At 44.5% G+C, this 27,837-nt stretch overlaps 1 protein-coding gene and 2 long non-coding RNA genes across 4 annotated transcripts in view; 1 reads left to right on the top strand and 2 right to left on the bottom strand.

The window, feature by feature from the left end:
- The window catches only part of asic1b (acid-sensing (proton-gated) ion channel 1b), a 140,222-nt gene that overhangs the window by 72,206 nt on the left and 40,179 nt on the right, over window positions 1-27,837 (bottom strand). The window lies entirely within an intron of this gene.
- LOC125747903 (uncharacterized) lies at window positions 47-18,086 on the bottom strand. Its single transcript, XR_007399396.1, has 4 exons — window positions 17,880-18,086; window positions 16,765-16,921; window positions 16,508-16,570; window positions 47-153 (listed from the first exon to the last, which is right to left on the bottom strand). It is a non-coding gene; the product is annotated as an uncharacterized LOC125747903 (long non-coding RNA).
- On the top strand, window positions 15,407-20,866 carry LOC125747904 (uncharacterized). Of its 2 annotated transcripts, XR_007399398.1 has the most exons (5): window positions 15,407-15,710; window positions 19,875-19,978; window positions 20,059-20,166; window positions 20,414-20,445; window positions 20,668-20,866. It is a non-coding gene; the product is annotated as an uncharacterized LOC125747904 (long non-coding RNA). The 2 variants fall into 2 exon arrangements; XR_007399397.1 differs by having other exon boundaries at window positions 20,059-20,866.

The following is a 27,837-nucleotide window of genomic DNA, read 5'->3' as shown; positions in this document are numbered from 1 at the left end:
GTATATTTGCGTGGGTTCGTTCTGGAGCTTCTGTTTCATCTCGCTGCTCAAAGTGCAGGTGAACCAGTGACTATAAATAGCTTGAGGAGCGCCACTTGGTGCTGACCAATCCTGAGGGTTCCCCGCTTCGCCCCTTCGCTCTTGGGACAGGTCCTGGAAAACAGTGACTCTGTCTACAGGCTGTTCCGGAAACAGGACAGATGATTGTTGGATCATTATGACTGAATTCTCTCTTGATTAAAATGGACCAGGTACTAATGAGCATCTGGAAAATTTTATTCCGCTGTTTACCGTCCTGTTTTATTGTTGAAATCATGTTTCACTATGAATTTTTTTTAAACAGATGATTTTTAAAGATATGTTTCCTGTCTGCCTCGGCTGCAATTTATTTTTTAATCGTATACCGAGAAAACAGCGGACATACTCTCAGAGGGAACTTAGATACACCTGCTCATTAACGCAAACAGCCTGCTTCTCCAAACAAACGAATCATGTGTCTGCAACTGAATACATACAGCAAACAGACAAGGTCAACAGCTTCAGTGACTATTCGGCTAAGACGTCTGATCTAAGTGATTCTGAAGGAGGCGTGATTGTTGGTGCCAGATGTGGTGGTTCCAGAATCTCAGGGCCCCCTCCTGGGATTTACACACACCGCAGTGTCTGGAGTTTATAGAGAACGGTGCGATAAAGAAAAATCCAGTCAGCAGCAGTTCTGGGGGCAAAAGCACCTTGTTAATGAGGGAGGTTGGAGGAGAATGGCCCGACTTGTTAAAGCCGTGGACCAAACTGCACAAGGAAAGTTTTTAGTGTTTTGTTGAATCCACACATCAACAAATTCAACCCGGTAACTGGGACGTGTACCTAATAAAGTGGCCACTCAGTATAGGATGACTTCTTATGAAAATAATACCCAGTCTCACAGCAGATTCAGCATCACTGACAGACCAAAAGCCATCGACACTGATGATAAAAATCTGAAGTAACTCGGAACGGGTCGCTGATTCCGGAAGTGTGCATTTTCAGGATGCATACATGCGTGACATCACAGTGGTGCCCTGGAACAAAGCAAAACGTGCCCCATGCAAACACTACTGCTCAATAAATGAGAGATGCCATTAAAAAAACACTATCACTGACATCATGGATGGTCACTGGCCCCAGCAACTGGTCACTGGCACCTGTGCCTACAGGTAACCTAATTACTAAATCCAGCTGGCCCTGCCCCAGTGTCGCATGCCGTGCTGCGGCCCGCATACCCACTGATCCACACGAACGCAGGACAGAGCAGACGACACCTCTGACATCAACGAGGGAGGAATCTGATTGGGCAGCATAGGAGACAATACCGATTAGAAAAGAAGGAAAAGAATGAAGGGAAATTGGCATGTCAGAAGCATGGCACCGGGCGTCTTAAAAATGGCTGCTGGATATTCTGCTTGTTGAATAGCCGATGAGGATCTTTCATCTTGATCAGGCATGAGGAGTCGATGCACGGAGTTTGCAGATCGACTCCATCAGGGGTCCTTGCTGTTTCACGAAGACAGATCTTGACGGCAACATAATTACCGCTTAAATAACTTTAATGTTTTCCTTTTTTATTATTATTTTACTGCTTTTAAAGAGGAGCCCCCCCCCCCCCCCAGCACCCTCCCTCCACCCCCTCCCCTGCCACATTCGCATCAAAGTGCTTTTGTAAACACGTAAACCGTCGTTTGCCATTTCCCTCCTACCGTAAATGTCAGCAGAATGTGGGCCAGTCCCCCACCCCCAATGAGAATGGCCTGCGTCTCTCGGAGGTAATTTCTTTAGCCAGCAGTCTGCCCCGATATCCACATGTGCTGTGAAGCAGGGAGGATCTGCCAGCTCTGCAGTGCGTGGGCCAACCGAAGTTGCTGGCTCCTGCTCTGCCCAGCTCGTCCACGGTGCGTGCAAGTCACCAAGTACCTCGCAGGTCCCCGTCGAGTCTGATACACACTCGGGGGGGGGTGTCACTGGTTTTTAACGCTGGTTTGAGTTCACACCGCTGCTACCACCTCTGAGGGTTACATTTAAAAATGCCCAGTAGCCCTGAGAGGAGTTAGGCAGACGAAAAGCACTAAGCTATGCCTGGTTAGCCAACGCAAGCCAGGCATCCGTGGGTGAATGAGGAGGAGTGTGTGGGCGGGTGTATGTGTGTGTATGTGTGCTGATGTGTGTATGCGTGCGTGTGTGTATGTGTGCGTATGTGTGTGTACATGCGCGTGCATATGTGTGTGTATGCGTGTGTGTATGCGTGCGTATGTGTGTGTATGTGTGCGTATGTGTGTGTATGTGTGCGTATGTGTGTGTATGCGTGCGTGCGTGTGTGTATGCGCGCGTATGTGTGAGTATGTGTGCGTATGTGTGTGTATGTGTGCGTATGTGTGTGTATGTGTGTGTGCATGGATGGGTCAGGCTGTGAGGGTATAGAGTAGAAATGTATGTCTTTACACAAAAAAACCTCCCTGGTAAAATGGAGCAAAATACAATAAATCAAAGGACTATATATTTCTTCAGACTGCTCTTCACGCACTGTGCTTCCTGGGACAGGCTGAGGGCCCCACGACCCAGTACTGGATAAGCGATTATGAAGGACGAATAGATGGATGTTCAATTTTCCGCAGTGTGACGATTCACTGGAGAAACCTTCTCAGTCATGCATGCCGCTGCCACATGAGCCAGACAGGAGACATGGCTGGCTATTGCCAACGTGGATCGTTAAATGAATAATGCCGCGTGCACTCTGGATGGGAAACACCCAAAGATAATTAGCTAATTAATATTTAATTGCCTATGCAGATAACAGGAGGGAACCTGAAAGGCTGGTGACTTCAATCTGGAGCGAAGCATTCAAACACAGAAATATTAAAGCCAGTACATTAATCTGCTGGATTGAATCAAACCAGTAAGCCTTGACATTTAGGTAACAAGATGTTCCTTTTAAATCAAAAAACAAAGCACGCTTTTCTCCTGTCTGTTCAGTGGAAGCTGAGGTCAGGTGTCGACACGTCAACAAAAAGGTTGTCCCCCCCCTCCCCCCTTTCACTTGCAGCCATACGCAGAATTTAAATGCATTCCTGAACAAATCCTCCCACTGTTTTTGTGTTCGGTGGAAAATCACAAGAGGCTTCAGAGAGGAGCGGTGAGCAGCGAGGCAACAGCAGTGTCTGAAGCTCAGAAAACCAGCTTGAGCAAACTCACAATGTGCATTACTTGCATGAAGCAGGAATTAAACACGGTTACTTTGTCGCATCGTTTTTTTGACGCACCATTTTGGTTTGGTACAGAGTATTTCCACGACGTGCCTGTTATCTTACTCCTGCCACACCTGGCAAACCTAAGGTTCTTTGAACGCCTATCTCCTTTATCCATTCATCATCTTCACCCCTTATCCAGAACAATGTAGCAGTGAGCCTGGAACCTCTTCCAGGAAGCACTGACAGAAGACACCGTAGATGGGATGCCAGTCACTCACAGACCACACCTTAAGGCCAATTTTGTGGGAGGAAATCCCAGACCTCCCAAGGGAAATGCACACAAACACTCAAAGAACAGAGACAATCGGGGCACAAACAGAGCTGATGCCAGGAATCGAACCCACAACCCTGGGGGTCAGAAGGGCACCCGCTAAGTGTCAGTCCCCTCTTCCAGTCGAGGGTGGCGAGGAGTGGGGGCTGCACTGATGGCTCCATTACAGCTGCTCGGTCTGTTTCGGGTCTCCCGCACCGGTGCTCGTGGCTCCTGTCACGCATTGATGGGTTTTTTGAGTGACAGTCTGTCTAGAGTGGAGGACGGTGGCACACTACATACATCGTATTTAGTTGAGGAAAGGGCTGTGAGTCACGGTAGCAGCACAAAGCTGGATTTGCCCCATCACTGGGACTTCCAATTGGTCACTGGCCCCAGCAATCCAACTGGCTCAGAATACGCCAAAACTCTTGTTGAATGTTTTTATGGGGTCAACTGCATTGAGCGAGACCTTTTTCAGCTTTTGGTGTCTTCGAGTTTTACCGATTTTTACTTAGTAAATCTTTCGCAGTGGGGCCATGACCCCATTTTGTTTTTTTTTTGTTCAGGAACCAGGTCAGCTGGATGTCAGTGAGGGAAGCCAGGAGAGAGCTGGCAGTGCGCCGACCCCTATCTGGGTAAACGGGTGCATCCTGGCCGAAGGTGAGATGTCCGCTGTCTGCAGTTTGCTGTCCCGTGGCGGAACTCCACCCCATAAAGAGCATCCCACTGCACAGCGGCATCATCAGTCTCGTCCGACATGCTGCCCCACTCCATCCAGAAGCTCTGCAGGGGCGTTCCTGACGTTTTCACGAAGGTGAGGAGGGAACAAACCCCACGGAATACAGACTAAACTGCAATGTCACAGTCCCTGTGACCGTGGACGAGGTGGCTGCAAACGACTGCGAGGTGAAGGTTCTGGAAACCATACAGAAGTATAGCTGGAGATACCTTAGTGCACTCTCCCAGATATAAAAGGAACCGGCACAGTATTTTGCTCCTTGATTATGTACTGTAACACCAACTTCTGTTTAAAAATGGCCAGCTGGCAGGAAAAGAGCACACACCACAAACACGGTTTTCAAATGGCAGTCAGTATTAAGGCGGGGGGGGGGGGGGGGGGGTAGGGGTGGCCCGGAGTGGGGGTGGGGTGGTGGAGGGGATAGGGATAGGCAGGAGTGGGGGTGGGCAGGGGGTTAAACTGCGTGGATGTTTGAAAGATCAGCATCAAGTCTCATGCTGTGCAAATATATATAATCCATCACATAAATAATGGCTCGCTCAGTGGCTGTTGGGAAGTGCGTCTTTTAGTGAGTGACAAGCCGACAGCCGAGCAGCTGAAATCTACATGTCACGCATGTCAGAAGACAAGAATGACAGGAAGGTTAAGAGCCTCAGAACGAGCTTAATTTGCTGTGACATACCAGAGCTGTACAAAATCCACATATCTGGTTATAAAAGACATAAATCTACAGCTGTTTCAGTTCTTCCATGTCATGCACTGGAATCCCATCCAGGATGTCGCCCTGCCTCGTGTCCAGAACTTCCTGGGATAGACTCTAGTCTCTCCATGACCATGGACTGGGTAAGCAGCTGTATTATGGGTGGATGTGTCAGACTTTGGTTACAAACTCGAGAATAAATCAGGGTCAATCAGCTGCTTAACTAGGGTATACTGGGTAACAGCTGTGAAATCGGTTAGTTAACATACAAACCGGAATTGCCTTATTTGGGTCATACTTTAATGCCACTAAAGAGGTCACTGAAGGCTTTTTGGTTCATGTCAACCCCGGTGTGATTGACAACGGACAATAAGACTAAGATTCTGGGAGAGGAAATGAAACAAAAGACAGGCAGAACTCACAGGAAAAGGTGAAAGAAAGGTAAGGTATATATAGGGTGACTCTTTTTCTCAAAATGTCAATTATTTTCCTTCTTAAAAAAAAAACATTTTGCCTCTGGTAATACAGGGAAAAGATGGATGACAGTTCAGCCATACGCGAGAACACTGATTACCTCTACATTACACGAGCTGTTATGATTTATTCCTCTCTCAGAGCGATAACAGACAAACGTCTGCAACTTTGTTGGGAACAACCAAAGAGGATAATTTTTAAAAGAGAAAATCTATAACTTTGACAGTGCCCTCAGCTCAGCAGAATTAACTATTATTCTTTCTGTTCAAAACATTTGACAAAAAAAGGACCAAAAAAAAACAGAAACGCCCAATCAAACTTGATAAGAAAAAAGTCCAGGGGGGTATTTCCAAAAATAAACACACAGGAGTGTTGAGAAGTCGAAAAGAGCGATGGACACGGGTTAGCAAGGCTGACCCAAACAAACAGGTCTGCCTGCTGACTCAAGCTGATGCAAACCGCCAGTGCAATAATCCAACAGCGGCAGCATGTTGGGGCGGCTAGGACAAGCTCAGATCGCAGTGATTTATAAGCCCCCTCCGTACCTCATTGTCGAATCCCAACTGAATAAATATTTCAGTAACATCTGCAAAAATGACACATTACACTACTCACTGCTAGTCACAGACAAAGAGCGTCCATCATATAAACAGACGGGGAGAAAAAAATGTAAGAAATGTGTTGTCATTGACGTGAGAGACGTGTGAGACCCAGCACAATTCAATGGACCACATTAGTGAATTAGGGGGGCTGGGTCTTATCAGTCACCTGACACACAGGGAGCCGGAGTAGAAATGGACTCCTACAGCCCTAACACTGCCAACGCCTCTGAGACATTCCTTAAGTATCGACATAGTGACCGTACTTCTGAGCGCAAATTCGTGATTTTAACCACGAAACCGTAAAAACGTACTGGTTTGCCATTTTACTTTTTTTCTAAGATGGCCAGACGTCAAGCCAGAAATACTGGTCAGAAGCTTTATTTTAATGCCCTGGCATGACCTGTGTAAGTTCCGAGGTCACACCCTGGCATGATGAGATGGGGGGGGGCGAAGTCTTACGTCCTGGTAAATCATGGTAAGCAGCCACAAGCCCGGGAATGATCACAGTGCTGAAGGATCTTCCCTGCTCTACAGAATGAACATCAAGACTCCCCGCAGTCAACATCTTTTATCATACCTTCCAAAATCACTACTATTGCTCAGCTGGAAACCCATCACAGTAAAAACTACGTTCCCCAAAAAGCCAAAAACTGTCTTCTCTACTATACACAGAAAACCACTGACACCAATAGCAGGGTCCACACCATCATCATCTATGGGGAACTTACTGGAAACCATTCACTTAACATCACATCTTTAGACTGCAAATGGAAACCCACGAATGAACAAGGGAAACCATGCAAACTCCACACACACATACACACTCTCTCTCTCTCTCTCTCTCTCTCTCACACACACACACACACACACACACACACACACAAGCGCAGAGTCAGGATTCACCAATCCTGGATATGTGAGACAACAGGGCTACCCACTGAGCCACAGTGCTGCTTGAAAACACACAGAATAGATATAGCCTTGTGGGTACTGAACGGATAGACCTTTAGATCTAAAACAGTGTTTCCAAACCCCGTCCTCAGGGACCCCCAGACAGACCACATTTTTGCTCACTCCCAGCTCCCGATAGGGAGCAAAAATGTGAACTGTCTGGCAGAGAGCTAGGAGGGAGCAAAAACGTGGACCGTCTGGGGGTCCCCAAGGACCAGGTTGCTATGGAGAACACTGTGCCCTGTGGACTGGCATCCCACCCATGGTATACCCATCTTTGTGGCCTATGCTGGCTGGGATTGCCTCCAGGCCCCCCCCATGACCCTAACTGGCGTAAGCGGTTGAAAGATTGATGAATGGATAGACCACAGTGAATACTCCCACACATTACACTGCACAGTACAGTGAACACCCTACAAATGAACGTTACCCACAGAGCCATTTCTCCGCCTTTGGGTAACACAATGCTAGTCGATTCAGCAGTCTAACTGACAGGAAGAGCATCTCACCAGTGAGCCACGGAACAAATTCTTTTAGCAAAAAATATGCCTCATTCCCCATTTTCCCCCAGTGAAATAATCTGGCTTATAGAGATTTAAATGCAAACATTTATAGTAATTATTTGCACAGCCAACATCCGTATGCTGGATGACTTGCCTAACACCACAATTTCATGCAAATTTTATGCTATGGGATCACTTTGTAGCACGGGAGGCTATCAAACAGATACATTTAATTTACAGAATAAATAAAACCAGTTGTCTGTACTTCTGTCATGCAGTTACCTTTATGAATGATTCCCTTCCCGTCTGCATAAAGACTTCCCACACAATCCTACATGCTCGAGCAACATAGAGCAAACGACACACATACAATCGGCATACAGCTCTTGACTGTCACTGTTACCTCGAAGTTTCGACGACACAAGCAGTTTCTATTTATCATATGTTTTGTTTATCACTTTTATCATTGGTGGAACATACTGGGTGGAAAATGCAGGCGACGCACCTGTTTCAATGTACATATAGCCAGCTTATGAACAGCCTGTGGCAAGGAGGTTAAGAATCAAGGCTTGCACCCTGCCGATTGCTGGGCCTTGTGTCAGCCTTCAGCAGTGTATTTAACCTGCTTTGTATCAGTAGATAGCTGGCTACTTAAACAGGCAAATTCAGCCATAGCTCTTTATCAGAATATAATCTGTTTATGGTAAGGTGCTGAAAAGGGATTCTTCTGCATGGCAAAGCCAATATAATTTTCTTTAAAACGAGATTAACAATGCAACTACGCAAATCATGCAAAACTGGCCAATTTTCCAAAATAGCACTAAAACACATATATAACAATCCACCGAGCATTTATCTGGCATTTATCTATGCAAGCATTTATCTATATCTAAAAAATATAAAAGATTTTTAAATCCTTACAACTATGACATCATTCAACTCTTGATGAACTCATTTGTGGGTGTGTTTATATACAGTATGCAAGGATGCTGAAAGCACCCGATACAATCTACCCTCCGACAAACACAACAACGCAAATGGAGACTGAAATAACACATAAAGATAATAGTCAACAAAAGAAAAGTTACTTATCTGCTGAAAAGTATGGATTTCTTCAGATGTTTTCAGACACAAATTGCGTATAGCGTTTTTTTCACATTCAGATAGCTAATTCATTATTAATTAATTCATTCTAATAGCAAAGAATACCTCTACTGCAAAGCTTATCTCTGTATTATATACATATGCAAACCTCAACAAGACAGCAAAATGCAGAGTAATTTTAAATAACTCGCTTGAGTAACCCTTTAAATCCAGTAACCCCTTAACTACAGTCCACCCTTCCACATTGTGGGGGTAAGGGGTGCAGACCTCTTGTGATCTGGAAAAACTGTGTACATTTTTTTGGTCTCCCTTGGCAAGCAAAGCATTTTCTTACGGATTTCAGTACAGTTTAGCGCAGTAAAACGGCACAAAAACATATGAGAAATGCGAGATAGAAATATCACTGTGAGATATCACTGTGAGATATCACGTGAGCGGCTGCTGTAAACACACTTGGCGTCCTCCAAACCAGCACTGTGCATATCCATCCATCCATCCATCCATTTTCCAAACCGTTTATTGTACTGGGTCGCGGGGGGCCCGGAGCCTATCCCGGAAGCAATGGGCACGAGGCAGGGAGCAACCCAGGACGGGGGGCCAGCCCATCGCAGGGCAGCACTGTGCATATATTTTATGCATTTAGGAGTTACTAAACTTTTTTGTGTGCCGTCTGCTGGCCTTTGCGTGTGGTCTTCGACTTTCACAAGACTCCCCACATCGCCATATAATCTCTGATGCCGACCCTGAGATGGGGAAAGTCGTGATGCAGGGTTGATTAATGGGGAACAATCTTCTGCATGTCATGTGATCCAATCAACGTTTAATTTAACAAATGTAAAGTATGTTTCACTTATAACCCACTGCTGTATACATTGGCCTATATGTCTTTTTGTTAAAGATCCAGAAAGACTAATTTTCCGTAGTGTCTAAGTGTCCTACTCAAGGACAGAGGTTTATTGTGTTGGCCGAGATTTTAATCCGCAAGCCTCAGACTGATCTCCATGCACTTCAGTGCAACTTCCCAGCCTGGAATTGCCTGTGGCAGGCAAAATAAACCATTACGGACACCGGGGAGAGGAGCTATTAAAAGCAAAATCAGCAGCTGTCATAATGTAGTCAGCTCTCTATGGGCAAATGTTCATCTTGCACCTAGAACAAGAAGATGATATTTCAATTTGTAGAGGTATTTAACACATGCATGATCACAAAACTCACATATGCACGCACATACGCACACACGCACATACGCACACACGCACACACACCTATTGCCCCGCGGCCGTAAAAGATTCAAACTTAACCACACGGAGCTTCCGCTGCAAAATCACTGGCGTCGTTTTATTCTGTTTATAAGTGACAGCATCGTAATCGTGTCTCTGGGGTGGGGGCTGTACATGCAGGTGTTTATATAAATCGCTGGATAATGCAGTGGCATCATTAACTTCAGCTTGAACTGAATTTAACGGCCTCTAATTGCACTGGGAAGCCTTAACTGTTGTTTTAAGCAGTTTCATCCTAATCACTTTGATCCAGCCCCGTTCCTTGCAGGATAGGTGTATCCCGTCTTGTCCCACCCCCCTTATCCGGAGGCTAAGGGACTGAATGGCGAAGATGCAGCCAAGGTTTCTCTTATCTCCGTAGCACAGCTGCGAAGCGCCCCCCCCCCACCACCACCACCAGCAGTGCCTCTATCAAACGTTCACCTTATGGTGGACTGAAAACAAGGGAGAGGGAGGGAAAGCGTGGTCACTCTTTTTCTTTCCGACAGTTCTCTTTCCAGGGCTTGATAAGCCTAAAGTGATTAGTGTTGGCAAAGGGGAAAAAACAGTTTTGCTTCGGCCATCCATCCTCACAGGATGAAAGCACAAAAGCCTCATTCTCCTTGGGAATGGGTGACCCAGCTGTTAGGGGCTGTCGGGCACTTTTTATCCGTCCACCCGATCATTGATAAAACGTGTCTTTGTCTTTCATTAAGTTTTTTTTTTGTATACATCAATCAGAATGTGGTGGTGTTGTCATTGTTTGCCCTATGTGCCCCCCTTCTGCCCTGCTTTGCTAGTGGGGGAGGGGGCACGGAAGTCCAGGCATTAGCACTCGGTGCACGTCGTGCGGGACACATGGCTGAAATAATGGATTTTCTCCGTCGCCATCGCTGACGCAGTGATGCACTGCCTCGCCGCTCCCCCCTGGCTGCAGCAAGAGAGTGTTTTCATTAGGGGCTGCAACAGCGTGTCTGGCCTAGCCAGGGGACCCGTATCGGCCAGGAGTCACACGGGGAGTCACACGGGGAGTCACGCGGGGAGTCACGCGGGGAGTCACGCGAAAAAGCACAGGGAGACTTCCACATGCTGCGAGTGCAGTACACCCTACATATCCAGTCATGCAGGCACATTTAAGCAAGTTGGCCGGGTAGCATAGTAATTAGGCACACAGGGTTGTTACCAGAAGGTTGCTGCTTCAAGTCCCAGGTGATACCTTGCTGTTGTGCTTATAAGCAACCTGCTTAAACTGCACAAATTTTAGCAATATAATCATGTACATACATGGGTAAATTGTTCAGTGGGGGGAAAATGACCTGATAAAATAACCTTCTGATTACAAATCCTTACCCAGTACCATATACAGTCTCTAAAGGATATGCTCCGCCATTTCTCCAGAGCCCCTGGAGTACTTTCTGCAGTTAAAGGGCCTTAGCTGCCCAAAAGCCCCAAAACTTATATAGGCACTCTGTTGGTCAGGGGGTTGAAACCGAAAACCTTCTGGACACAGACAGACTCCTAACCACCCACGCATATCTGAAAGGGTGATTCTTCTAAAGTTCTTGTGTTTATTTCGGAGCGATATATACGGGAACTGCACACGCGCTATCCCAAAAGACCACCCAGTCTTGAATAATCTTAGATTGACCAACTGGCATTATCTAACATCTGCCCCAGTCTCATTGGGACACTGCGGAGTAGCAGGAAGTGCAGACCATTGCAGGCTTTTCCTGCAGCCATGTGCTCTAGCAGGGCACAACCTCTGGATTCTCTTTAATTACTCTTAGGAGATAAGGAGAGCCAGCAGCCGAAATCAAGGCAATCTTTGTCCCCCCTTATTCAGCTAAATTAATTCCCCCATAGCCGTCTTCTACATCCAAGTACATTTAGCTTTTATAGGTGAAAGAAAAGCTGAGATTATAGGACAATACTTCATCAAACCCAGCTGCTGGTTACCAGAACAAATATCTAGAAAGGTCTCCTGGGGTCATAGTCAGGTGTTTTGCACATTTAGGCACAAAACCAGTATATTCTAAGAGGTCTGATTGTATGTAACCATTCTATTGGAGTCTGAAAGTGCTTAAGCTGAAACATTCCTAGTTAAAGTCAAAATGTGGCGGTGTAGACCCCCCCCAATAACATCTTATCTAGTGAAATGAAGACTGTAATTAAATGAAGACTACTGCAATAACATGAAGACTGTAATAACATGAAGATGACTGTAATAACATGAAGACTGTAATAACCTGAAGACTGTAATAACATGAAAACGACTGTAATAACATGAAGATGACTGTAATAACATGAAGACTGTAATAACATGAAGATGACTGTAATAACATGAAGACTGCAATAACATGAAGACGACTGTAATAACATGAAGACTGTAATAAAATGAAGACTACTGCAATAACATGAAGACTGTAATAACATAAAGATGACTGTAATAACATGAAGACTGCAATAACATGAAGACTGTAATAACATTAAGACTGTAATAACATGAAGACGACTGTAATAACATGAAGACTTTAATAACATTAAGACTGTAATAACATGAAGACTGTAATAACCTGAACACTGTAATAACATGAAGACAACTGTAATAACATGAAGACTGTAATAACCTGAAGACTGTAATAACATTAAGACTGTAATACCATGAAGACGACTGCAATAACATGAAGACTGTAATAACCTGAATGCTGCAATAACATGAAGACTGTAATAACATTAAGACTGTAATGACATGAAGACGACTGTAATAACATGAAGACTGTAATAACATGAAGACTGTAATAACATGAAGACGACTGCAATAACATGTAGACTGTAATAACCTGAATGCTGCAATAACATGAAGACTGTAATAACATTAGGACTGTAATGACATGAAGACGACTGTAATAACATGAAGACTGTAATAACATGAAGACTGTAATAACCTGAAGACTGTAATAATATGAAGACGACTGTAATAACATGAAGACTGTAATAACATGAATCAAGGCTTGTTCACCTTGCAGCTTAGGTTTGCTTTAACCGTGGATGCTAATTCACTGCAAGAGCAGATAATGCAAGATGTTCCTGAACTGCCTCCTTCGGAGCCGCGCTCTTCTACCACATGTCACAAGCATTTGAGGTGGGCCCCATTCTGGGTTCCAGGTAGACTACAGCCATAAGGAGAGGTCACAATCCTGGGCCTGAATGAGTTCTGCATACAAATATAGACAAGGCCTAGCCAAGCCCAGGAACATTCCAGAGAACCCCCTGTTCTTCTGTACTCGTTCTGTTACACAATAACTCATTCTTATTCAAAAAGGGCCGATGTATGATGTTCTGGATCATCAAAGAATTCTGGCTGTCTGACAGCTCTAGGCAAAGATTTTAATATAATGGTGAAAAGAGACTCTCTCCACTTCATCAGCATGGTTACTGGAATATGAGGGCCCTTTAAATTGCAGAGACACTTTTCAATATCTTAAAAAATAACAACTGGAGTTTTCTGCCTTTCCCATACTATAAAACTGAATGCCAATCACTGGCACCAGGGGCTATGAGGACAAGTTAGCGAAATAAAAATAGACAGCATGATAATATGTCAGTCAGACAGACAAACAGACAGATAGATAATATGAAAAACAGAAAAAATAAGCACCTTACCAGATACAACTGTTCCTCTGCAAACACGATAGCTCAGGGTGATTCAAATCACAGACCTCAAGGTCCGAGCCCTGTTGGTTTTCTAGCCTTCCTTTACCTGTGAGCCAGGTGTGAAGCCTCTGGCCAATCAGAATCAGTAATTATTAAACTACCTACCTGGGAGAATTTTATTTGTTAGTGACTTTAGCTTTACTTTGCATTCTTGGACGTCTTTAAACAGGCGCCGTGCCATGTGACTGATAATTAGTGGGTTAACTGTGGCTTAACTTTCGGGCACTGCAATTAAACTCCTGGGGTCCGTGTTCCTACATATCCTGTGAATACTCCCCCCCCCCAACCTCCAGTACACACCCTTCCATCTGAGATTTGCACTCATCTCCACAACGTCTGTGAAAAAACCCCCGGGAGCTTGTTAGCTTGCAGCCCTGTTTAGCCTGCAGGAAATCAAGTTCTGGACATTGTGGAAAGTTTTAGGGAAAAAAATAAAAGAAACATTTATCGCGGTGTCAACATATGGAAATAACAGGTCAATATTACCCAAAACTGCAGGGGGGGCTGCGTATAGGAAAACTATTCTGCAAACTAGTCAGCAAGAAAAACACAAAGAAGTTACAAGCTAGTAATCATTGTAAACTAATTATTATATAATTACATGTGCATACACATCTTGCTTTCATTCTACTAAGGAATCACACTTTGTTCATAATTCTCATCATTTTGTGTAACTCTTGTTGCATCTTACTTTCTGTCCTATGAATACACTTTCACTGTGCTGAAACGCGTTGATATTGATTGAGGGTTGAAACAATACTAATTCATACTTACTAAATAGATGTTTTAATTAAAAAAAAAGTCTTTGTTTGTAAAAAATTCTCTGTTTTTCTCATAGAGCTGGGTGCTTTTCCAGAATATTCTCCTTCTGAATGGTCTACATCCTGATAACAAACCCAGGTCTCTAGCAACAGGACCTATGGGTATCTCTATAAGTTACTGTGCATTCTTGTGAGCCTGGGGAGGGCACTGATCCCTGGGGCGGGAATAGTTATGTAACAAAATTTTTAAACCTCCAATCACTCATATACTGTAAAACATGCATCCCACCAACTTTATTAACCTTCTCAGATGCCCAGATTCATTCACAAGTTCCCTGTTGGCCCCAAAACTGTTCTACAATCCTCCCCCAATTTCAGCATTATGCATTGCAATCCCAACTAAAATCTGCCTTCAGTGGCTTATTATTGTATTTCTATATTAAGATACATATTTTCTCTGTTTGTGTAACAAAACCTGTCACATTTGCTGCTAGAAAACATTTCAAAATAAAAAAACAAACAATAACATTAACAATAATTGTTCCTCATTTTCATTTAGGCGGCTTATTCAGGTACTGCAGCACTTCTGAGCATATAACACTCATCACTACTCGTTAACCACAGCGCAACACACAGGCTCCGTTTTTTGTTAATTAATTCTTGATTTAAAAGGATTAGAAAAAAAAAACACACTGAGATTATACTCTACATAATTCAAATAATAGCGTCTAAAATAAAATACGAATAGCTATGCCTGAAGAAATAACGAAATGAATTAAAAGAAATATGCGGTGTATCCGCAGTCAGCCTGAAAACCGAACCGTCGAATCGCAGCTATCAAACACAAGCCTCTTAAAAACAAAAAAAAACGACGCCGACGTCGTAGATCTAAGGATGAGACAAGAAATATGAGCGCCGTGAAGGAGCTAAATGAGCTGTACGCTGCGGAGGGCGGAAAAGACGCGGAGAATAAACTAACAAACGAGCGAATTAACGCAACACCGACGCCGATTCTCCGCTTTGGCTTTTTAAATGATCGGAAATGATCCCCTTTGCCGAGTGGGGGCTCCGAGCCACCAGACAGCGCGCATGGACGGGGGGGAGGCCGCGTCTTCGGCGGCAGCTCGATTAAATGGAAGCGCGTCTAATCGCCTTAATTAATCATCTCCCAGCCGCATTGGCGGCGCCACGGATCATTTTTTTCTTACATTCATCGAGGGTGCTACGAAATGTACACAATTTATATTTCAAATTATTTTCAGATATTTCTTTGGGGTATGGTTTGCTATGTCCTGGGGAAATGAACCAGCTCATGAAGTATAGGGGACACAAGGTGTACGAAGGAGAGCGACGGTCGGGGGTCCTCATTGACGTAAGTTTGATCCCTAAATTTATGCAATCTAGTAGATCTGCCTGGAGGTGATATGGCAGTGTTATGGTCATTGTAATGTTACTGGAGAGCAGGGGCGCCGTTTTGGGGGTAGGGGGTGGGGGTGGAGATAGGAGGATTCCAAGAGCTCCAGAGTAACAGAGGCCCTAAAAATTTGGAAAATAACTGGATTGGCCTGGTCTGGTTTGGGGGCGGCATGGTGATGCAGTGGTTAGCACTGTTGTCTCACACCTCTGGGACCTGGGTTTGAGTTTCCGCCTGGGTCACATGTGTGTGGAGTTTGCATGTTCTCCCCATGTCGTCGTGGGGTTTCCTCCGGGTACTCCGGTTTCCCCCCACAGTCCAAAAACATGCTGAGGCTAATTGGAGTCGCTAAATTGCCCATATGAGTGCATGTGTGAGTGAATGATGTGTGAGTGTGCCCTGCGATGGTCTGCCCCCCGTCTTGGGTTGTTCCCTGCCTTGTGCCCATGGCGTCCAGGATAGGCTCCGGACCCCCCACAACCCAGAAGGATAAGCGGTTTGGAAAATGGATAGATGGTCTGGTCTGGAGGGCCCAGTATGATATGCCTTCATGGGGCACAAAACCATTAACAAGACCCCTGCTGGGTCTAAAACTAAACCAGAGGCCCAAAGAGAAAGTCTGATGTTTGGGGGTGAGGTTGCTTTTGATTTGTTTAAAACCGGGACACTCAGATATTTTTGGGGGTGGTGAGATTAAACCTTATTTGCGAATATATTATGTTAATGTCCGTAGTACCCTCTGTTGCCTCTCTTACCTATAATTTTTCTGACGCAGACGCAGTAGCCGTCAATCTGGAGTCCTTTGCTGTTGCCCCTTTCTACATTAAACACAGATTTTTTTGCTTTAACGAGTATAAATGCATCGTCTAACTATAATCCATTTCAAAACCTAATCGTAATATGTCCAATGGTATAGTCCCTTCAGCAGTAAGAACATTATTAGAAGTTTTATAAATTATAAACAACCTTTTAACTTAATGAATTCGGACAACCTAACACTGACATTTCTCACCATATATATTTCTCATCCCTTTTTTTGCTGCCTGCAGAAGTCCCTGCTGCCCCTCATGAATGAATGCTTTAAACGCCCGCTCCGATCGTTTTGTCTCTCCTTTGACGCTCGTGGCAGGTCCGATGTTGTTTTGTCGTCCTCTTCGCCCCTAACCCCTCTCATGTCCCAAAACCAACAAAATAAATAGAAAGTAAAAAAAAAAAACGTTTCCTCTAGCTAGCAAGTGTCATGGTGAGGTTCATTTACCCTGGGGGGGGGGGGAAATGAATCTAAATAAAATGTTTTGGGTACACCTCCCAAGAGTTCCTGCACCTCCACTTTCTGGAGGTGGAAAGTTCAGGTCCTGAAAGTACTCAGTGATTATGACTATATTCAACTGGATGGTTGAAACAAAACGTTGGTCTGGATTTGTACTTTCTGGACCTGAATACTAGAAAATGACAGGCTGTATACTATATAAATAACTGTTTCACACAGCTTAATGAGACGCCCCAGTGAAACGGCCATACAATGTGTGTATGATTTCTGTGAACTGCTTTGAGAAATGCAAGAAACAAATGTCATATGCAGTTAATTAAACTGCAACCCACATACATACGTACAAAAGACGTATCTGAGACAGATCGGAGTGGATTGGACTAATTTGCATGCAGAATTACCACAGTGCTTTAAAAAGTGATTGAGAGCGTATATTATCATTTGTTTTTTTTTCCATATGGCATCGCTAAGGTACATAGTCACAGAAGATAAATGGCGCTCTATAAAATAATTCTGCTATTACGCTTAAAGTGCTCCCCATAGATTACATAAAAGGTTTTTTTTTAACCGAATCTCCTATATGTGACATTTATAAGAAGTAGCGAATTAAACAGAATTCTAATAGGCTACTTACACAATATTTTTTTTCCTTTCACACAAATCTTAAAAGATTTAAACAGACATCGTTCCCGAAATCGACGTTGGTACCGTAATCTGTTAAAGAAGTCGAGTTGAATGGGCAAATTGATGCGCTTAATTGGCCGTAACCGAAAACATACCGGGTGATTGATTAAAAAATTTGAAGCAATTCCCATATTAAAAATTATTTTTTGAAAAAAAAAACTTATTTTGCATACCTGGAGACGAGCCCTGACTCGGCCGTGGGGAGCAGCCCAGGAAGGCGAGGGGACGTCTTGAGAACATGTCACCAGTACTCCCTGCCGGACCAGTACGGCGAACCCGTGGCTCAGACCTATATGACCTCTCCCTCCCTCATTTTCATATTTCAAATCTTTCGTTAATTAAAAATAAAACTATGTCCATCTTGCCAACCACAGAGGATTTAACGGGGCTGCTGAAAGCTTTCAAAGGCAGCGTTGGGAACAAAGCACGGAACACCCTGGAATAGACGCCCTGACGTTTCGCAGCACTCATCTCCTGCCATCCTTCACTTTATTTTGACCCTAGTTTTCCAAGCCTCCAAACCTCCTCTTCAAAGCAAACCAGAAAAAAACACTTTCCCAGTCTAATGCCTTTTGAGAGATTAGTAATCTTAATTGCTATGCTACTGTTGTTAGCTCTGTTTCATACATCTACAGGTTTGGGGATTCTCACTTCTATTGTGTGTGTAGAGTTCGCATGTTATTTTCCTGTTGCATGGTTTTCTTCCCGAAGTACAAAAACATGTAATTAGGTGAATTATCATCTCTACATTTCCTGCAGTGTGTGTATCTGTGTGATGGACTGGTGTCCTATCAAGGGCGTCCTGTGCCCTGCACCAAGTACATAAGGCTCCAAACTCTCTCTGACCCTGTACCAGATAAGCAGTTTGACCATGGATGTAATCTTGGGCTTCAACTTAAACAGAAACAGCAATTTCTGTATTACACTGAATGCAATTCGAGACTGTTTCACAGACAAGGTCTTTGTTTTTCAACTCGAACTTGTGCTTAATCAAAATCCTTTTAAAAATCTATATCTATGAAATTCCATGCTTGGTTCTGTTCTCAGGATTAGGTGGCATGGTGAATTAGTGGAAGTGGTAACACGGTACATTAGAGGTTGTTTTAATACGTCAATGTGATTCTTAATTGCAATAATGAAGAAGAAGAGTAATTTAATTTACTCGGAAATGTTGCATTTTTATTGTTTGAACTAAATCCATTTTAGTCCCCTAAAAATGAATATCAAAGGGTTTATTGTGAAATCGGTGCTGGCCCAGATGGGGGGGATGGAGGGTGTCGTACTGAAATGCAGCGTCTGTTTCTCACACATGAATGTCACTGTAGATGCACATCTTGGGGCGATTTTCCTGGTCAAACAAGGTCACCAACCTCAATGTCTTGCCATTTTGTTCCCGAGGCCACGGCTGTTCGTGATGTCGGCAGTGTGCCGCTGTAATTAAATATTCAAGTAGTCTCACCGGAAAGTAATTATGGAAATTTAGGGCTGTAGGTTCAGTCGAGAATTAACAGTTTAGCAAGGTGAATACTGTCAGTTTTACTTTGGCTGTTCTTCCTTTCTAATCTTTTGGTAATTTTCTCAAACGTGGGAAACTAATTTGACCCCAAATTGGCCTATGTCATATTCGCCTACATCACTTTCAATGGTATTTTTGCTAATGGTGGTTAGCACAGTATTCCTCAAGGTTGTGGCCTTGATAGCTGGCTCTGGGTGCGGATGTTGCCTGTTCTCCCCATGTTCATAGTTCTTCTCCTCCCTCACTCAGGAAACAGACAGTCAGGCGATTGCATGGTGTCTCTAGATTAGGCATTTCCGTGATGGACTGGAATCCTGTACAGAACTCTTCCTGGGACAGGTTCCAGGTTCAACTCTCTAGTTGATAAAAATGATTGAGGACGGATGGATGGATATAATAAAACATGCATGCTATATTGGATGAACTCTACATTTTGGAAACATTTATCTTAACACGGTGGCAGTCTAGGAGATTAATGTAAACAGTCACTGGATTATAACCCCCATTAGCTGAATGACAAAACTATCTCGGCCATTCTTTGCTCAAAGATGACCTCGTCAGGTTCGTTTAATGACCTTGTCAGGTGAGGGAAATGCCTGTGTGTTTAATTACACTGTCCTGACCTGTGATTAAATGAATGTGACTCTTTCAGAAAAACATTCCTGTGATCCCCGCATTGATACAGAGGGAGGGGAAAAAACCACAACATGTGAAAGTGCACTATTGCACTTTGGCTGGTTCCTATCAAAGACGAAGGTAAGCCGAAACAGCCTTCTGTGCTGTGAAAGAGCATAAATTGCCCGACACCTTGGCAGCGATGCTTATCCACGACCCAGGCAGCGTCAGAACAGGTGGTGTGATGTGGATGAAACAGAGCGTCTAACAGAAGAGAGGCCCGAAAATGCCCCAAAGTGTGGCTAGCTCGCACTGCGGGAGGACAGCAGGTGAGGCTGTAGCTGTGATGTGTCCCAAAACTTTTATAAAACCCCCAGAACATGGGAAGGAGAAGACATACCGTCCAAGGACGAGGATTTATACCTGAAGAATCGCAGGTCTGAGACCTGTCCTCGAAAATATGCTTAACCCAAACAAACTATTTCCATGAAGAGAAGAGAAAACTCAGAATAGCTCTAAATAAAAGTGTTTGCTAAGCAGCTTAAAATTTACCTTTTCTTCTTCTCTGCTACTAAGGGCCTTATGATTTATCTGCCAGGATGAAGAAGGTGAGTATGGAGAGGTGGATGCCAAATATGTTTATTTTAACCAACTCCCAGATGCCTATAGTGCATGATGGGAAATTTCTTTCGCAATTACTCAGAAAAATGATGGGGGGGATGGAGGTGCTGGGATAACTGTAGGGGCAGGATGGGTCAAGGCTGTGCTTTTCTGTCATCTTCTCGCTGTCTTCAGACATACTTATGCACGACATGTCGTTCATCTCATAGGATAAAGGAGGGAGGCGAGGCGGAGAGAAAGAATCGACCTCGACTCGCACAAACACGGGAGCGGACATGAGGCGGCTGACGTCAAGAGAAGATTTTATTTTGCAGGCCCCCCCCATGGGTCATCGTTATGTTAAAATCACTGCTGTCTGAGATGGTTATGAAGAAGGTCAACGTTTTGGGAGATGTTTTGTGGAGATGAAGAGAGTGAAGCATAAAAATGCATCTGTCAGTAACTGTTGCCAGCACCCCCTCCAACCCTCCCCCCCCCCCCCCCCTCGCCACCCTCTTCCCCCACCCTTTCAACTTTTAATAAACTGAGTTCCAGCATTTTCACGGTCTCTTTATTTATTTATTTCTCTTTATGTTTAATCTGCGCCCGGTGGGACATTCTGGGTGACTGTGGGGAGTGTGTGCGTGGGGGGGGCTGAAGGAGGCCCAGTGATCCCTGTCCGGCCCGATCCGCGGCACGTTAATGAAGTGCAATCTGTGATCTGCCTGCACCTTAAGGCGGACTTGTGGGTCTGCACCCAGCACCCGGCTTCTCTGACACCATGCAGAACAGGACCCCAGGTCTCCAACTGCCAGATTATTGGAAAATTCTGGGGATTTTAAATAATCCATAGACGGCAGCGTCCAGCCCCAGTGCAGGACATACATTCCTCCGGAGTGAACCCTGGAGTGAACTGTCATATGAATACATTTAATCATATTTCAAAGACATAAATAAAACTTGCAAATTATGTTGTATACGAACAAAAATTATAAAAACCTATATATATATATGTATATAAACGTACCTACTTTTCAAATAGATGAAATAAAAATAAATCTATGTATATTAATACAATTGTTTCACAGCCAGACCAACTCTTTTACTTGAAGCTACTGCAAATCCTATTTATTTATACAGCAGAATATATACTGTGCAAATTTAGACTATGTGCTTGACCAATAGGCATGGCAGCCATTCCTGGAACTTGAACCAGCAGCCCAGAGGATTAAGTGGGTCTTTAGCCACCATACCACCTGCTGGCTGACTGGGTAATTTTGTCTGTCACTCAATTCTGTTATTATATCCAGTTTAATCCTCAATGTCCACAGCTGCTGTTTTTATTAACTAAATAACACTTCCTGGCAGGATAAACAACGTGTGGCGGTTATCTGGTGGGATAAGCCGAAAAAGCCAAACTGCGAATGAAACACTTAAACAATTCTGTTCCTCTCCTATCCTGCAAACTTGGTGATGGACGTTAAGTTGACTTTGCATTACGATGTGACTGACGTAACAGCTTGCAAAAGGGTTATGAATCATTCATGAACAGCTCGCTCTCACCCTATGGGTAAAGGAAAACGTTTATAAGCTATAGCACGCGCGTCTTGTCAGTCGATATTCCAATTTTTATGCATTCCATGCCATCAGATCACCTTAATTTTCCTGCATACTGGTGAATCCTCAACTAGAAAGGCCTGCCTAGGAGATTTCCTGACATCGCCCTCCCCCAACAGAAGACTCAAGAAACCGGCGAGCCAGTTCTTTACTCTTTATGTTATTTGAGACCCCAGACCCCACAAATAACATGCAGCTGTACACCTCTAGCAGAAGAGAACCCCAACAGCATGGGGATACATGCGGCCATGAGCGGTCCGAGATGACCAAAAAATCATAATCGCGATTATTTGGTTGATAATGAGATCACGATTATTTTACACAATTACTCATTGAAATATCATGCATTTATTCAAATTCTAAAAAAAGCATGTATTTCGAATGGTAGATTTCCATGAACTCTAAACATATTTCAACTAAGAAAAAAAAAATTAAAAGGAAGTGGAAATGAGCCCAAAGATGTGCATAGACCGATATTTGGAGGAGCAATCGACTGATCAAAAACAGACAGTGAGGGACTCCACATGGTTCAGTCTCCTATTCCGCCTCCTTCTGCCATGATTCCAAGGAGTGATACCTTTTGCTGGTCCCCATTGAAAGCCTTGAGAAAAACCCATTTCTCCTGCTATTAAGAGTGGTGTCGTTCGTGACACGTTATTTGGCCACCTCCCGCTCTCCTGTCTGTTATCTCCACACTCCGACGCGTGGACCGATCGCCCCCACACAGCCATCACCTGCCACCCCCACCTCCCCGCAAAGCACAACCAGCCAGAGGACCAGATGCAGCACAGCTATGGGGAAACTATGCAGCCAGGCTGAACATACAGTACATTAACTGTACTTGGGTAGCTGATTTGACAGGTGTGTCAACCTTCAGAGATTGTGGAAACATGGTGGATAATAGCTTATATACTCTGAATTTAGTAATTCGTATTAAATCCAATGGATCTTCATAGGTAGGGTGTAGGAGGGGCGTGAATGCTTTGACAGATTCATGGAACCCAGCACTTTATAGAGGTCCCAATATATAAGGTCGGGGGCTGGGTCTGCAATATTTACTTACAGAGTCTACTGAGGGGGACCCCAGTTGGCAAAATGAATCTCAGGGCCCAGGGTGACATTTTACAGGGAGCTCGCAATTTTTAGCTACACTCCAGCTACACCTTCATCCTTACTTCACTTATTTTCTGTTGTAAAGCACTGGTTCGCCAGTCACATGTCACATGGATGTGTGCCACGGCCAGTCTGCCTGTGGTCATGTCATTCCTTCTTCGCCCCCTTCTCGTAACCGCGCCACTATTTGATGTGACAGCAGAACGGATTGCTGATCGTCCAGCTCTCTGCTATCATTATGTTGGAAAAAAAGAGAAAGTATTATGACAGAATGGGGGGGTGATTATTACAATATGACGGGACTGAAAAGCCCGCCTGGCAAATTCATTCAGAATAAGCTATACGCATGGTGCCCCCGCTCCTTCTCTCTCTTTCTCTATCTGCCGTGCACGCAGTGTGTCACCTAGTGTGCCTAGAACCTAACGCCTGACTGTGTTAACGAGTCACCTGAAGGCCACCAGGACACAAGATGTCAGGCGTCAGAGCAAAAATGGCCAATCGTAATTTTCCCACCGCCCAACATTAGACCAAGTTCACCCCGTAGCAAACGTAAGTGCACCTGTAGTCATCAGTACTCTCTGGCCACCTTATTCCTGTGAGACTCCGCCTCCTCAAAGACATGCCCTCAGCAAGGTCTGCCTCTGCTTGACCACGCCTCCTTCGTGACCACGCCTTCTTGGGTCACATAAACCAGTTCCTTGATTTGATGACATGGCGTATTCTACCATTTCTGGACCAGTCATTTCTGAGACCAGTTGGGTACCAGGGCTTCATTGTGGTGCAAGATGGAGCAGAAAATTGCATGGTGCATGGCCACTGCTCTCCTTCCAATATTTCTTTAAATATTTCCAGTGGATTTATCTACTCAACATGGTTTGGCTGAGCACAGTGACAGTAGCCATCATTCTTGAAATAAATCTTCGATTATAGGTTATCTTCGATTCCTAGCTTATTGCTTCATATGATCACCGACCTTGACGTGGTTGACTGGCCTCCAGTGTCACCATGACTGCTCTCCCAATAGATTCAGAGGCAGCATGACAGACCAGAGGACGACCCTATAGGTGGGGACATCCCCTGTCCTAGTCTGACATTATGAACCGTGAGTGGTCTTGGTGATCTCGTCCAGTAGGGGGCAGTGTAGTACTCCCAAGAACTTCACCAAGTTACAAAATCGCCACCATAAGATGTACTGAGATTTCTCCGGCTTGAAAGAAACTGCACCAGACTACATGCAATTGAATTCACAACCATGAAAGGTTCAAGCATCTACAATGGAGCACAGGTCATGTTTGTGAGAAGGTCAGGTGCTGTCTATGCTCATTTGGCCGTTTTCAGAATAAATACCTTTACAGTAAACACAACCTTTGACTGGTGCCTATTTTGATCATATATATGATGCATTGATATTCCCTTGAGATCTGTCTAAAAATGTGTTGCCCATGGGGATTTCTTTGCTGACCTTTTCACTCATCATGTATTGACACATTCGTGCGGCTGAATATGAAATGATTCCTGTCAATAAAAAAATCCCCCAAGACTGTGGCCTGCAACCCCCGCCACCTCCAGAAAATGCTGAACACATAACCAGGTGCTAATGTTTAAACTGCTTTAGAGACAGAGAAAAACGTCGGCTTATAGCTCAAGGTGATTGTCACATGGAGGGCTACCGACCGGCAGGGTAATCATCCAATAAGAGAACAGCACACCTATGTGTTAATTAGCACAGACGTTTAGCGTAGAAACGCATCAAACCAGGCAAGAACTCCTCTGTGGGCTCTCTGGACATTTGTCCTTCTTCAAAGCAGAGAGGAGACAGGAAGCAGGGGATGTGGCATATGGGCTCGGGCGGGGGAGGGGGCATAATCACCTCAATGTCAAGCAAGCCCCCCCGCAAAAAGTCAAAGATTCAGTAGCCATCACACCACAAAACGACCCCTTCCAAAGCATATTGGGAAAAAAAAATGTGGAAACCCGATTTTTCCATTTACGGATCCAACGGCACACTCGGGCTATGCTAATGACTACCTGTCTAGTTATGAGCCTCATACGTCCTCCTAAGTAATGCCCCTTCAACGGTTATTTTTAGCTCCAATAAGAGCATTTCTGATAACGGCGTGCGCCGAGCGACAAACGGATACAGGTGGAATTAATGAAAGGATCGCGAATGGGTCACAGGCGTGATCTGGGTACGATGAGGGAATTTCAGACAAAGCAGATCCTTCCTGACAGCATGGGCAGAGATGAAAAGGGTTTTGAATCAGGGTGAAACTCAAGAAACCTTTTGGTAAATGTCATGGAAAAGGGCCACTGTGAATTCCAGAACACCGGCCTGCGAGTTTGTAGCGGATGACCGACCAGGAAGGTGTGGGCCAGACTCATTTGCTTGGTACTTGCACACCCTTTCTGACACTGCAACTGTTTGCACAGAGGGCTTTAGTTTTTAATGGCCAACATCAACATTTCAAACTTAAGGTCCCGTCACCGTTGGGCAGGCAGATTGGCGGAAATCGATGGGCCGCGACCTGAACCGAGAAGCTAGCTGAAGGCCAGGAGACTCAGACGACAGAAGTGGGACATGACCGGAATGAGTGATCGCGTTGAGCCCATCCAAGGGGATCAGAGGGTTGGAGAAATGGGGGGGGGGGGGAGATCGGGGTCTGCAATATTGTGGTGCAGAATGCCTCAATCTGCTTAACTCCCGTAAGTTACACGGCATCCATGAATATCAAAGGCCTCTTCTGACGATTTAACAATCCGGCAGAATGATAATAATGAGGTCACCGGAAAAAAGCCAAGAATGTTCCAGAGTTCGCACTGCAGAGAGGGGGAAAAATTCCGGAAGAGTGATGACAGAAATAGAATTTATTAAGTAGTCTGTCAGCTAAGGTCCCGGAAAAATATATAATGTAATTAGCAGGTATAGGATACTTATTTAAGAAAAAAGTCTTTTCCTTCTTAAAATCCAAAAGGTTTTTTTTTTAAATGTTAAAAAATCATCAAATAAGTTATCATCAGTTAAAGGTATGAAAGAATTCCATGCCAAACTCCGGGAAGAAAAGTGGGCGAAGGAACACGAATAAAAAAGGACCGCAACTAATCTCATGAAGTGATTTCTTTTCTGCATGGTCTTCTGTTAATTAACATGACCCCCCCCCCCCCCCCACCCCCCCCCTCAATCACTTAGCCCATACTGCCGTGACACACGAAAAGGACACTCAAAAATAAATACATGAAAAACACACCGTGGATTACTTGGGGGGTGGGAGAGGGTGGTCCACATTCCACTCTAAGTGTCACCATCCAGACTGGGGTGACTGTAGGATTTTTTTAAGGTAATAAAGGCCATAATTCATATGGGTTGGGGGCAACCTTATCATTAGCCAGTGATATGTTTTGAATAGGTGAGTGATAGGGAAGGGGATGAGGAACTCTGGAAGCCAATCAGCTTTCAGGTGGGACCAGAACCCCCCCCAATACACCCCTGCATCTGGGAGTGATAAATATGGGGAGGCAAATTGCTTCTCATTCACGCGTCATCAGGATCGAAAACCATTCAGCCCAATGCCATGACTCCCGTACATCGGGGAGGGGGTGCTAAAGATAATGGCCAGGTCCCCTCGGGCGGCCGCAGCCCCCCCACCCGCCAGGGCATTCAGTTTCAGTTACAGGCCGACTTTAAGAAGTACATCGGGCAGAAGAAAACAAATTCCAGCTAGAATGGCTGCCACGAATTAATTCAGAATTCGTCTATTTACATACATATTGATTGCATTATGATGAGCTACCCACGGATAATTGCTACTGCAATCATAATTAATGCTTGCAGCTATATTCGGGCCTAGTCATAATTGATTAATCCAGGCGTTATACGGGGACACATAATGGGTAATGAATGCGTGCATTCTGCACTTCAGAGCTAATCTTATCATGCTTCTTACACATTTAAAACCGCATTCCAGTCAAAGGAAACGGCCTCTTACCGCAGAGCAAGCAGCTGTAAATGAGGCACCAGCAGAATTAGCCTTCGGGGATATTGCTGCTGTACATTTAGGCAGGTGTGCACAGCACAAATCACTGCAGATCCAGCTGTTACATAAATGGATAAAGGTCTATGAGGACCACATACATGTGCTAGTGGCCAAAATTGTGGAAACACTTCCAATTTTTTGAGATTACCGGACCTCATTCAGCTGTTGCTCCAGTTATTTATTTAATTGTCCATTATATGACATTTGTCACATTCTTCGATTGTCTATAAACATCCCTTACTCCATTTTAACCGATGCCAATATCCGTGTAGCAATTTTAAAGCGTAATGCCAATAACGGTAGGTGTTTCCAAAACTTTGGCCACTAATGTTTGTCAGATTAGGTACATGGTCGCCAGGGCTGACCGCGAGCATCCCACAAACCTTTGCGTTTCAGAGATGCTCTGACCAAGTATGTATGTATTTCTTTACGTAAAGATCCTGCTCTTGCTTTCTATATATCCCAAAACCTACTTTATCGACAGGCAGTTCATTTGGCCTCCCTGACAGACACACTGGGGATTCCCCAACCCTGCAGACAGGACCCAGAAGAGGGAGAGTGGCGCGCCCCTGCCCAGCCGATGATAACCGCCTGCCTGGTGTGAAATTGGCCCCGAACACCCTCGTGCCCCATGTCTCT

The sequence above is a fragment of the Brienomyrus brachyistius genome, chromosome 8, assembly GCF_023856365.1.
Source record: "Brienomyrus brachyistius isolate T26 chromosome 8, BBRACH_0.4, whole genome shotgun sequence".
Taxonomy (NCBI): domain Eukaryota; kingdom Metazoa; phylum Chordata; class Actinopteri; order Osteoglossiformes; family Mormyridae; genus Brienomyrus; species Brienomyrus brachyistius.
The sequence above is the reverse complement of the archived record's forward strand: the minus strand, read 5'-3'. Positions and strand labels throughout refer to the sequence as shown.